At 43.4% G+C, this 14,079-nt stretch overlaps 1 long non-coding RNA gene across 2 annotated transcripts; it reads left to right on the top strand.

Moving 5' to 3' along the window:
* The first annotated feature begins 8,952 nt into the window (after positions 1-8,952).
* Positions 8,953-12,642, top strand: LOC118224007. Of its 2 annotated transcripts, none has more exons than XR_004764546.1 (3): positions 8,953-9,584; positions 10,959-11,067; positions 12,557-12,642. It is a non-coding gene; the product is annotated as an uncharacterized LOC118224007 (long non-coding RNA). The 2 variants fall into 2 exon arrangements; XR_004764545.1 differs by lacking the exon at positions 8,953-9,584 and adding an exon at positions 10,068-10,085.
* The last annotated feature ends 1,437 nt before the right edge of the window (positions 12,643-14,079 follow it).

Below are 14,079 nucleotides of genomic sequence, written 5' to 3' on the forward strand. Positions count from 1 at the left end.
CCACAAAGTAGTAATGTTTCCACAACATAAAATAAAAATGTACTATGTTAAATCTCCAAACCAATAACACAAAGCCCCAATAACACAAACCTCTGTCCAAATGCCCCAGTAACACTCACCACTGTCCATAGCCCTAAAATCTTGCATGTCTGTTCTAACATGTCAAATCTTACGTGTCTCTCCGTCTTTGGCTAATACTATACCGAAAAATAAAAACGGCACCAGGCCAATTCAGTGGAGCAGCAGAGCTTGGGATGGTTGGCATGGCAACCTGTCCCGAGTGCACCCCAGGGGGTCAGGTCTCCCCTCTCAGGGAGACTATGTGAGAGCAAAGGTGTCTCCGAACACATCCATGTCTGACATTTCAGCATATGCTTTACATTAATGCCTCCACCCACCCCACAAATTACAGCCATTATTAACAGAGAGGATGAACTGAGTTCTTGTTCTGGCAAACTCCTGTGCCCCACCCCCTCTCCTCCAACAACAACAATAACAGCCTGTGTGATGTGTCCCTGGTGCCTCATTAGACTCACTTAGGCTGATTATAACCACTTTCCACAGGTCATCAAGAGGAAGGATTTTCTCCTTGTTTTTCTAGAGCCACAAATCACCAGGCCTCACACACAGGCGTAAAAATGAGAGGGAGAAGAGGACGAGTGGCTTGGAATCAAACAAAATCAACTCATTTCAGATGAAGTATGGGAGCATATAAATAACTGTTTTGAAGCGATGATTATGTTTTGGAAAGAGTAGAATGTGTCTGAGAGTAATGATTTGTTGTATAAACTGCTAGCCCTTAGTGTTTATTTAAACATGTCATATAGCCTTAAATACTCACTATAAAACTAAAAAAAGGCTTAGGGAATGTTTGTTTGCAGGCATATGCTATTATTTGAGCTAAGTTATATTCGTGAACACTTAAAGTGGTCTGTGGCATTTCCTCCATATTTAAAGAGCCTCCTTCCATGTTCTTCTTGCATTGTGAATCATTTTAGCAGCACTCCTGTTCATATTTATGGCTGCGCAAAGTCACGTTGTGAAGAATAAAAGCAAATATGACCCAATTGTTGTAACTCAGGTGTCTACAGGTGTTTACATGCTCAGGTACCACCATTTTTGGTGAATCAAGCCCTGGGGCTATGACAGAGCTCAAAGGACCTATTTAAAAACTAAAGGTTAGTGTTAGGGTCTTAATTGGAGCTGTTTAAATACTGATAATCATAGTCTGCTGTGTTGGAGTTGCTGAAGACGCCTACAGCCCGCGTGACCAAGCTGATGGATGGAAGGGCAGACACTTGCAGGGCCAACATGTTCACATGTACCGCTACTCTCTACAGTGCTGTGGTGTTTATTTACTGCCTGTTCTGCTTAATGCTCTCTGCTGGCCAGGCTAGACTGAGCAATAAGCACACAACTGTAAGCTATTCACACGACAGGAAAGGGAGTGTTCAGCCATGCAAACTCACGCAAACACGTGATGCTTAGATTGCATGTCTGCAGAGCAGCAGAGCTTTCCTCTGTCTACATTAAGCCAATTAAGAATATGAATTTCAAAGCATGAAAATGACATTTAAGAACATTTTAGGCCTTTCAATACATTTTTAAAATAGCTTTTTATGTTTTATTTTCCTCTCTTTTTCTTGAAGGATATTTCTTTGGTAATTGGTCTTACATTGGTCTTTGGTAATTGGTTCTCTCCTGCACATGGTGGCCATTTTCATCCCTCCTCACAATGCTTCTGACTGATATAGCTGTATCACACACACACACACGCACACAAACACACACACACGCACACATACTCACGTACACACAAACGCATACACACACACACATACACACTCACACACGCACACACACACACGCACACACTCCCACGCATACACACGCACACACACATACTCCCACGCATACACATGCGCACACACACACACACATACACACGCACACATACTCGCGCACACACACACACACACATACTCCCACATATACACACGCACACACACACACACACACACACACACTCCCACACATACACATGCGCACACACACACACACATACACACGCACACATACTCGCGCACACACACACACACACACACATACTCCCACATATACACACGCACACACACACACACTCCCACACATACACACGCACACACACACACACACACACACATACTCCCATGCATACACATGCACACACTAGCACGCACACTCACATGCACATAAACACACACACACACATACAGGAGGTTGTGTCATCCCCAGCATGTTTCTGTAGGAGGCAGCTGTCACCTTGAGGTTGTGTAAATTCCTGGGCTGCCCCGCCCCCAGCTCCACAGCCCTTATGCAATGTCTGGCGCCTGAATGGAGCCCCGCCCCCAGGGCACACTGCAATTACACCTGTGCACAGGTGATTTAGAGCACCACAAAAATAACACAACTCACCCCAGCTTCACATTCCACATCTCCAGGTGAACGAGAATAGCTGAGAGGACAGTAGCTGAGAGGAGAGTACCTGTAGCTGAGAGGAGAGTAGCTGTAGCAGAGTGGAGAGTAGCTGTAGCAGAGTGGAGAGTAACTGTAGCTGAGAGGAGAGTAGCTGTAGCTGAGAGGAGAGTAGCTCTAGCAGAGAGGAGAGTAGCTGTATCTGAGAGGAGAGTAGCTGTAGCTGAGAGGAGAGTAGCGGTAACTGAGAGGAGAGTAGCTGTATCTGAGAGGAGAGTGGCTGAGAGGAGAGTAGTTCTAGCAGAGTGGAGAGTAGCTGGGAGGAGAGTAGCTCTAGCAGAGAGGAGAGTAACTGTAGCTGAGAGGAGAGTAGCTGTAGCTGTAGTTCACACTTTATTTGGAAGCAAAAGCTAATTACTAGAACAATTGAATGAGGCTACAGCGGGGGCCACAGCACTGGCTACAGGTGGGGGCTACAGTGGGGGCTACAGTGGGGGCTACAGTAGGAGCTACAGGTGGGGGCTACAGCACTGGCTACAGGTGGGGGCTACAGTGGGGGCTACAGTAGGGGCTACAGGTGGGGGCTACAGTGGGGGCTACAGCACTGGCTACAGGTGGGGGCTACTGTAGGGGCTACAGTAGGGGCTACAGGTGTGGACTGTGGGCGATATTTACAGTGCTTCTCTTTTGCCAGTTTGGTGGCTTTTCACAACAATGCTGTCAGATCTCTGTGTGCTCTTCATGTGCAGTCTTGCACAGCGAGGCTGTGTGTGTTTCACCTCATAAAGCACTTAACAGAAAGCCAGAGGGAAACAAGCCTCCTTTCATTTAGAGAAAAAAACATCCTATATGTTCTAAGTAACTTTAGTAAATGTAATCTGTATTGTTCAGGATGCTCTCTCTCACTCATGAGCACGCACACTCATGCACACACACACACTCACACACGCACACACACAGACATACACACTGCTGTGCTCCCTTACTGACACTGTGCTATAGCACATTCAGGTGTGAGCTGTGCTGTCTTACAGACACTGTGCTATAGCACATTCAGGTGTGAGCTGTGCTCTCTTACAGACACTGTGCTATAGCACATTCAGGTGTGAGCTGTGCTCCCTTACAGACACTGTGCTATAGCACATTCAGCTGTGAGCTGTGCTCTCTTACAGACACTGTGCTATAGCACATTCAGTTGTGAGCTGTGCTCTCTTACAGACACTGTGCTATAGCACATTCAGGTATGAGCTGTGCTTTCTTACAGACACTGTGCTATAGCACATTCAGCTGTGAGCTGTGCTCTCTTATAGACACTGTGCTATAGCACATTCAGGTGTGAACTGCTTTATTTCAGAGGTTGTTTTGTTGCTGTTAGTCGTGTGTCACATACGTTCTGTCATAATTAGTAAGTGATGCTTCAAAGGCCTCTGAGCCTTCAGATTAATACCTGTGCCCAGAGCAGGCGGAGACGGAGACTGGTCACAGGCTTGTTCTGACGGTACATGAGCAATTACCTCACATTTGCTCAGCTGCCATTGGACGTAGCCAAGGCAACAGCATGCAGCTAGGGGCTGCCCCTTCACACGGTCATTTCTTCACCTGTGATCAGATGACTCAGGCTTTCAGGTACGTAGGACACTGGTAAACATCATCATACCTCCATGTGTACAGTCACATCTAAGTAATTTCAAGCTTTGCACCGATTAAACCAGGCTGGTTTACCTGATATGATTTCTGTATTGCTCCTCAGTTAACTGTTCATCTGTTTCATCCTTACTACATTCAGTATAATTCAGTATAGTGGTTATATTCTGTTTTTACAACTGTACATAAAGCCTTACATAATGTGTGCAACAGATGCACTGTATTTAAAATTTATGAAAAACATTGTGAGGAAATGGAATGAATAGCTCCTATCCATCAAAACCATTTAGCCAAATTAATTGTGCATATAATGACTGCATTTTTTTTTTTTTTAGATAATTGTGTTAACAGCTGCAGTATGTTTTTTTTTTTTTTTTTTTTTTTTTGCTAATTTGATAATGTGTCATATGAAGCACAGTAAATGATTACTAATGTTATAAATTAATTTACTGGTGTCAGTGATGGCAAGTCCAGGAGTCCAAGTCCTGCCGTGTGTTTCTTCCACACATGAACGCAGCCAGCTCATTTCAATCATTAGCTCTACCTACTGCTGTTCTATGTATTTGGTTTATACAAGCGTGTTTACAAGCTGTGCTGCTGTTCTGTGCATTTGGTTTATATGAGCATGTTTACAAGCTGTGCTGCTGTTCTGTGTATTTGGTTTAAACGAGCCTGTTTACAAGCTGTGCTGCTGTTCTGTGTATTTGGTTTAAACGAGCGTGTTTACAAGCTGTGCTGCTGTTTGCCGCTGCCCTCCATCAGCGTAATTTGACACATTTCATCTCCCAGCCAACCTCTTGATCTGGAAAATACAACTCAAAATAATTTTTGCTTTGTATGTTTTGGGTTGGTGGGAGTGATTTTCCCTCATTAAAGTGAAATAGACCTGAATGCGCACAGCCAGCTGAGTGCCATCCTGAGACCGTTAAAATGTCTTGAAGAAAATAGAACCCAGGAAAGGGCCCCTGGGGTGTTACGAATATATTGAGTTGCAGATTGAGGGTTTCCAAGACTGAGTCCATCAAAGACAGCTTGAACAGAAAAGCTTCCAGCTCACTGTCACCAGAACAGTGTCCATTGCTGCCTTCATTATTAGTCAGTCATAATCACATCATATCAGTTACCTCCAGTCAGAAAAGACCATCCATGTTCTGTTGTACTAATGTCACTTGACCCCATTGCTTTTCCCAGTTAGAGGTTTATCTGGGGCAGATAAAGGGGTTCAAAATAAAGTATCTTTCAGGTCCTCATTTTCTTTGTCTATTGTTCAGTCTTGGGAAGAACTGCTTCAGAGATATGGGCACTGTGACATCACCATTCTGCAAAACGTCAGGAAATCAAACCCTGCCACTTGAAGAATCCTGAGAAACACAGTCCTCCCTTCCTTAGTCATCCTCGCTAAAATGAGTTAAATCTCAACAAACCAAAAAAGAAAAAAACTGGTTTTGTGTAATTCAGCCAACATTCCTAAGCTTTGCCTTCTTGGTCTCCTTTAACACAATCATGAAGCTGCCATGTAGCATGTTGCATGTTGAAGGAGTAGAACAGCTGGTTGTGAGGGAGTGCTCCTGGACTGACCCCTCGCTTATCTCAGTCTCAGACTTCAGGTCATATCCATTCATTGCCCTACAAGCAGCATAATGCCATCAAGAGCCGTGGATTGAGCTGCCAACCAGCCCAACAAACATCGCTTTGTGCTGGAGCCTGGAAAACTAAAATCTATGTTTTTCTTCCAGTGGTCTTTATGTTCTTTAATGATCTCTGAAGCCCTGCCTAGAGGATAATTACATGTGAAACATTAGTTCTTCACTTGACCCTCCTCTTTAGCGGGGTTAACTGTTCCCCCAGGCTGGGGATTATGGCTGTTCTCCTTCTGACGAGAACACAAAACATGTACAACAGATTAGTCCGTCTGACAGGAGATAGGGCATTCACTGCAGCTCACAGAGCACTCTACAGGACCCTACCCCTGGCCATCTTCCATCCCCACAAAAAACCAGACTCGCTTCTGGGTCCAGTCACAGTGTTTACTTCTGTCATTGCTCTTTTGTTTCCTTCACACAGGATTTCTGGGGTCTCGTGTTTCTGTCTCTGCAGCACCACCGCCTGACCTCCTCATATATTTTAGAAATTCTCATGAAAGATAAAAATACTCTAACTACCTAGTTATTATTAATAGTGAAGGCAAGAGAGTGCTTTTACTGTCGAGTAGAACTTTGAGTAGAGAGAGTGCTTTTTCTGAAGATTAGAACTCTAAGTAGATTTTGGCGCTTTTACTGTTGGATACAACTGGCAACCATAAAACAGAGACAGTCCTGCTGTTATTTTACAGCAGAGTGGAAAGTCTCTGATAATTTTTGTCTGCATGTGATGAATAGTCCTGATCCTGCTTTGATTTGATTCCTTGCCTGTTTGTATTTGTCCTTCCTGGTTCTATTTGTTCTTTTATGGTTTATATTGATCCTTCCCTTTCAATGCAGTAGCTTAGAAAATCATTGCCAGCACTGGATTCAACATTCTCTAACAGTCAAGCAACTCAAGTAATGGATGAAATAAAAGTAATTGCTACACAATAATCTTTTAGGGTGAAAGAAAAAAGAAAACTCAGAGGAAAAAATTCAACCCCTTTCAAAAGGCTGTGTAACATGGATGTGAATTGGACATTCCAGTGGAATAAGTCATGTATCCCTGGCCTGGAGGACAGGTACAAGTATCCATTTTCCTCATGACTTCAAAACATCTTAAAGGGTAAAGGGCAGCTGAAGTCAGTGTGCAGCTGTGATCTTCTGGGCTGCAGACGTCCCGGCCGTTTCCTGCATGTCTACACCGGGAAAGCACAGCATAGAATGAGCTGATTAACCTGTGCAGTTCCTCTGCAGTTACACTACTCTCTGCAGTTACACTGCTGTTACACTACACTGCATTTACACTACTCTCTGCAGTTACACTACAGTACACTTACACTACTTTCTGCAGTTACACTAAGCTCTGCAATTAGTAGTTACACTACACTGCAGTTACACTAAGCTCTGCAATTAGTAGCTACACTACACTGCAGTTATACTACTCTCTGCAGATACACTGCTGTTACACTACACTACAGTTACACTACTCTCTGCAGTTACACTGCTGTTACACTACACTACAGCTACGCTACTCTCTGCAGTTACACTACAGTACACTTACACTACTTTCTGCAGTTACACTAAGCTCTGCAATTAGTAGTTACACTACACTGCAGTTACACTAAGCTCTGCAATTAGTAGCTACACTACACTGCAGTTATACTACTCTCTGCAGATACACTGCTGTTACACTACACTACAGTTACACTACTCTCTGCAGTTACACTGCTGTTACACTACACTACAGTTACGCTACTCTCTGCAGTTACACTGCTGTTACACTACACTGCAGTTACACTACTCTCTGCAGTTACACTACAGTACACTTACACTACTTTCTGCAGTTACACTAAGCTCTGCAATTAGTAGTTACACTACACTGCAGTTATACTGCTGTTACACTACACTGCAGTTACACTACTCTCTGCAGTTACACTACAGTACACTTAAACAACTTTCTGCAGTTACACTAAGCTCTGCAATTAGTAGTTACACTACACTGCAGTTACACTAAGCTCTGCAATTAGTAGCTACACTACACTGCAGTTATACTACTCTCTGCAGTTACACTGCTGTTACACTACAGTACACTTACACTACTTTCTGCAGTTACACTAAGCTCTGAAATTAGTAGTTACACTACACTGCAGTTACACTACTCTCTGCAGTTACACTGCTGTTACACTACACTACAGTTACACTACTTTCTGCAGTTACACTAAGCTCTGCAATTAGTAGTTACACTACACTGCAGTTACACTGCTGTTACACTACACTGCAGTTACACTACTCTCTGCAGTTACACTGCTGTTACACTACACTACAGTTACACTACTCTCTGCAGTTACACTGTTGAATGCACTCTCATTGCCTGTCATCGGGGCCACAGCCTCATCAGAGCTGTATTATCTCCATAGAAACTGCTCTCTGCCAGGGAAATCCTTCATTAAATTCCACCCAGCTTAGGCAGTCATATTGTGCCCTCTGTTGGCTGGCTATGGAAGCTTATGATGGATCTGCAATTAAATATGAGATATTGGTTTTGTTGTGTGACTTTTTCCAAATTATAATCAACATGTTTTGCAGATATGGAAAACAATGAAATATGCCTCTATTTTTATGTACACAAAAATGCAAGTGTTTAAACGGTTGTTTATGTGAAATACGGTTGAGTATTCCTCCATATTCTGAGATGCCGTATAAGCTCTTTCACAACGCTACACTACTGCAATTTAAAACTGTTTAATGACCTTTGAGCAGCAACAATTAGTACAATAGCTCCCTCTTGTGGGTAGATTGCAGTCACATTAAATAACTACATAAACATCATCTCATGATCCAGGAACCACTAGAAGTGGTGATTTATGAAGTCTGCAGAATGTTTATTCCGTCCAGTGACTCCACATATGTGTATTTACATGTATTTTTTCTGTTTCAGTGCTGTTTTCCACCTTCTTATATACTTATTTTGATGACAAGATAATCCTGAATATGCATTAATAAAGTTGTGTAAGTTGTTCTGCAAGTTTGTTGACACAAATCACTTACGGCAATGTTAACCTGAGTAGCCTTGAAAGAAGATTGGCATCCGTGTCTTCCTGCCATTAATGTTTCCATTAAGGCGCGTTTGTCCAGTTAAAAGGGAGTCATTAGCAATGTAAAAACGCTAGTTCCACCTTCTCACAATATCCTGTGAGACAAGCGCCCTCTACTGACAGTATGACGAAATATTACCTTTAGGCGTTGTTTTATACTGTCAACAAGCAGTGACCAAGCAGCAAAAATTTAAGAAAACGAACAGAGAACTATTCAGTTAACGCTGAAGGTGCTGTGTTGAGCCTGTCGTTCTCCACTGTATAAACCGTTCTGGAGCGGTAACGGTAGATGTAACGGTGGTTCACTTTAGCCCAGCTTCCATAGTCTACAGTCTACCAGAAAACTGCTCAGTTATAGATACGAGGCAACTTCTGTTTTCCGTTGTTCGTTGTTTTGTGAAATTCAGAAGTCGCCTAAACCAGATGGCTAAAACCAGTAGTAGGCCGATGTACACTCCCCGGTTTGGGAGTCAGTTATCTTTGAGATCTACCAGGAAACATAAACTTGGAGAGAAGTCTCCATTAGCGGCTGCTAACGCCAAGCTTTGGCCTGCAGACCGCGAACAAACTGCAAACTCGGGAATGGCGCGGAGAGCCAAGGGAATGAAAGCAGCTAACGCTAAACTGTTCTCCACAACAAGAAAAGAAGGACCTGTCACCATAAGGAGCATTCCACAACAACATCCAAATACGTGTCCAAAAACCTTAACAGAAAAAAAGGACATCCCACATAGGGAGGTATCAGGGCATTCCAACACTCAAAGGGGTAAGGCCTGAAATAAGCAGCTGCCAGCTAGCTAGATGTCTCTCAGCCGCTATTTACCATGATAGCCTTAGCCTGAATTACTATTACAGTACAGTTATCTAAGCGGTGAGCCAGCCAGCTCATATTGATCTATATGGCAAACACTCAGGGTGCTGCTAATAGACAGTGACGTGGATGGAACTGCTTGTGTGAAAACATCCCTGAACGACTAGTGAGGGTGACCATTTAATGCACAGTGTAACCTCGGTATGTCCAGCCCTTCACTGGATAACCTCTGGTCCTGAATCACTGCTGAGAGTGTAGCCTGACATTGAGGATTTCAGAGACACTCAGACTAAGAGTCTATTACTTTTCAATACTGGTAACCCTTTATGTAACTAAAATATTTCTTTGTAAATTTTACATGTAGGCTGATTGTTTGATTGGTTATTTGTAGAATCGGTCGGCCAGATATATACAGATGCTTTCAGTTTTTCAGTCCCAGAAACACCATCAAAACCGGTATGAGTATCTCCTCGTGCTTCTCAGAATGAGGATGTTAGAATGTGGTTGTCAGAATGACAGTTTCAGTATGAGGACACAGCGATGTTCTATGTAGAAAATATCTAGATGTGAAGATAATTTGATATATTCCATTTTTAAGAACACGTCAATGATAAACTGTGCACTGCATTCTCTTGTGAAGTAAAACAATTGTAGTACAGTATGTGCATATTATCATCCTTTAAACAGGGTAGTGAATCAGCTTATATGGAATAAATAAGTACTGTGTGTGCATGTTTGCACATTTGTGTGTGTGTGTACGTACGTGTGTGTGTTTGTGTGGGTTGTGACGGTGTGTGTGTGTGCGTGCGCGTGTGTTGTAACGGTGTGTGTGTGTATGTGTGTGTTGTAACGGTGTGTGTGCGCGCATGCGTGCTTGAGTGTGTATGTGTGTGTTGTAACGGTGTGTGTGTGTGTATGTGTGTGTTGTAACAGTGTGTGTGTATGCATATGTGTGTGTGTGTGTATGCATGTGTTGTAACGGTGTATGTGTGTGCGCGTGCATGCTTGTGTGTGTATGTGTGTGTTGTAATGTGTGTCTGTGCGCGTGTGTGTGTGCGCATGCGTGCTTGTGTGTGTATGTGTGTGTTGTAATGGTGTGTGTGTGTGCGCGTGCATGCTTGTGTGTGTGTGTGTGTGTGTGTTGTAATGGTGTGTGTATGTGTGTGTTGTAACGGGGTGTGTGTGTGTGTGTGTGTGTGTGTTGTAATGGTGTGTGTGTGCGCGCATGCGTGCTTGTGTGTGTATGTGTGTGTTGTAACGGTGTGTGTGTGTGTTGTAATGGTGTGTGTGTGTGTGCTTGTGTGTGTGTGTGTGTTAACTGCATGTCAGAGTGCTGTGAAGCAGGCTGTTCTCAGGACCATCTCTAAGATGCTGGAGGAGAACGGGGCCATCAGGAGGAGACTCACAGCGTGCAGAGAGGAGAGACGCACAGGCACAGGTACTGATCTCTCACAGGAGAGACGCACAGGTACTGATCTCTCACAGGTGAGACACACAGGCACAGGTACTGATCTCTCACAGGAGAGACGCACAGGCACAGGTACTCATCTCTCACAGGAGAGACGCACAGGCACAGGTACTCATCTCTCACAGGAGAGACGCACAGGCACAGGTACTCATCTCTCACAGGAGAGACGCACAGGTACTCATCTCTCACAGGAGAGACACAGGCACAGGTACTGATCTCTCACAGGAGAGACACACGGGCACAGGTACTGATCTCTCACAGGAGAGACACACGGGCACAGGTACTGATCTCTGACAGGTGAGACACACGGGCACAGGTACTGATCTCTAACAGGTGAGACACACACGCACAGGTACTGATCTCTCACAGGAGAGACGCACAGGCACAGGTATTCATCTCTCACAGGAGAGACGCACAGGCACAGGTACTGATCTCACTGGTGAGACGTACAGGCACAGGTACTCATCTCTCACAGGAGAGACGCACAGGCACAGGTACTGATCTCTCACAGGTGAGACACACAGGCACAGGTACTGATCTCTCACAGGTGAGACACACGGGCACAGGTACTGATCTCTCACAGGTGAGACACACGGGCACAGGTACTGATCTCTCACAGGTGAGACACACAGGCACAGGTACTGATCTCTCACAGGAAAGACGAACAGGCACAGGTACTCATCTCTCACAGGAGAGACGAACAGGCACAGGTACTCATCTCTCACAGGAGAGACACACAGGCACATGTACTGATCTCTCACAGGTGAGACACATGGGCACAGGTACTGATCTCTCACAGGTGAGACACACGGGCACAGGTACTGATCTCTCACAGGAGAGACACATGGGCACAGGTGATCTCTCACAGGTGAGACACACAGGCACAGATACTGATCTCTCACAGGTGAGACACAGGCACAGGTACTGATCTCTCACAGGTGAAACACACAGGCACAGGTACTGATCTCTCACAGGTGAGACACAAGTACTTATCTCTCACAGGTGAGACACAGGTGCTGATCTCTCACAGGTGAGATATGGGCACAGGTACTTATCTCACACAGGTGAGACACTGGCACAGGTACTGAGCTCTTCAGATACCGTGCTGGTTTGGGTGGAGGAGATTTATCAGTGCTCAGAGTGGTAGTGCAGACAGATCCATGACTTTGAATGTTTTCAAAGCATTGGGCAAATATACACAGTATTCAATCCACACTCAAAGCATGGAGTTTATGCTTTGTTACTGCACATTAGCAGTGCTATGAGTCTGAAAGCAAGCGTGTGGCAGTGCAGCGTTTCGCTGTACTGACGGGATTCTCTGGGGATGATTTAGGGTTCATGTTCATCGTGCTGTGTCTTCTCAGTTTAATAGTCCCACAGCTCTGCTATGTTACTCTAATGTTAACAGTTCCACATTATGGTTAATATGAAAAGTGCATTTCTCTGTTTCTGGAGACAGAATGGATCAGTACGCTGTGATCTGACTGGGCAAGATGAAAATGGAGACATCACCAGCATCCCACAGAATAGTGTGCAATGTTGTAGCATTTCCATTCTGTTTGACTCAAATATATGAGTTTCATATAATAAAATTAAATTGTATTTGATTAAATAAAAGTTGAAGTACATAATTATACATTAACTAGAATTAGAATGTTAAACATCTAGTTTACTTCAGATGTATTCTGTTGCATGTCTGAAAAGAATTAGATTCTGCTGTTACGTTCATGCCAGTGTTCTCAGGAATTTTAAATAAAATGGTTTACCATTTGACTGCAATTGTGTATCGATTATTAACATATTCAAATAATTTATTTTATGCTAGTGTATTTAATTTGGAGATTGAATGTATATCCATACCACAAATCAGGCTTTTTTGTTGGCTGTGAGTGTGAGAATTCTGGGGTTGTGAATACGGGTTAATCTGTAAATGAAGCTTGTAAAACCGTATATTAAACAGGTGGGAACGGTCCTGTACAGCTTATTTTTTCAAGAATGCTTTTTTTTTTTTCAAGAATGTTGTGGTCTTTTCATCAAAGTTAAAATATTGTTATTTTTAGTCATACTTTAATAACATATGGTTCATGACTGAGATATGAGAGGAAGACTGTATAAAGAGCAGGACCTAAACAGTGTTCCTTTCTGTTTTAATGCTTAATTGTGAGGTGAAATCTTGAAATTGGAATATTAATTTTAAAATGTTGTTAAATATGCATTTCAACCTGCAGATGGTGCTAGAGATTTTGGAACATGTTTGAAGTTTTTTAACCGGTGTGCTATCCACACTGTTTTCATGTAACCCACCGCAGGTTCACTTGTTTAGACAGTGGCAGCATTGTGGCATGATACACACAGATTAAACTGAATCACACCCACACCTGTGCACACCCCTGAACACACACCTGTGCACACAGTGCACACACCTTCAGTTTATCAAAATAACACTTGTGAAGGGCATGTCTTTTCTGATTCCAACTGTATGTTCATTTAGATGCCATATTACAAAATGAATTAGCACACAATGTACACACAACTCAATGTGAGCACTTCAAAGACACTTTGGTACCTGTGGCTCATGATTGGGGTCCAACAATAGAAACCAGGGTGAGAACCTAAATTGATCCGATAAGTTGTAACTAAATTCATTTTTAGCTAAATAATACTGATAAAAAAACTTTGGGCTGTATTAATGCTAATGACCACTCACTTTCCCTGCTAGCAAGCACACTACATTAGCCCTGGGGAAGGAGGGTGGCGTAAAATGCCGTACCTTTGAAGTATCATTGAAGGGAAAATATGTTTTTGATTGCAATCATGAATGTGTGTCTGATGCAGTTTTAATGTACTGCTTCAGGCCTTATGTCTGCTTTCATTCATATCGATCCCAAGGGGAATGCACTTGACGTCTTTAGCAGTGAAACTGCTTAATGTCAGAGTAGTCTTACAGAAATTGTGATTTTATCGAAACGTGACAATCTCATG

Source organism: Anguilla anguilla, chromosome 3 (assembly GCF_013347855.1).
Source record: "Anguilla anguilla isolate fAngAng1 chromosome 3, fAngAng1.pri, whole genome shotgun sequence".
NCBI classification, from domain to species: Eukaryota; Metazoa; Chordata; class Actinopteri; order Anguilliformes; family Anguillidae; genus Anguilla; species Anguilla anguilla.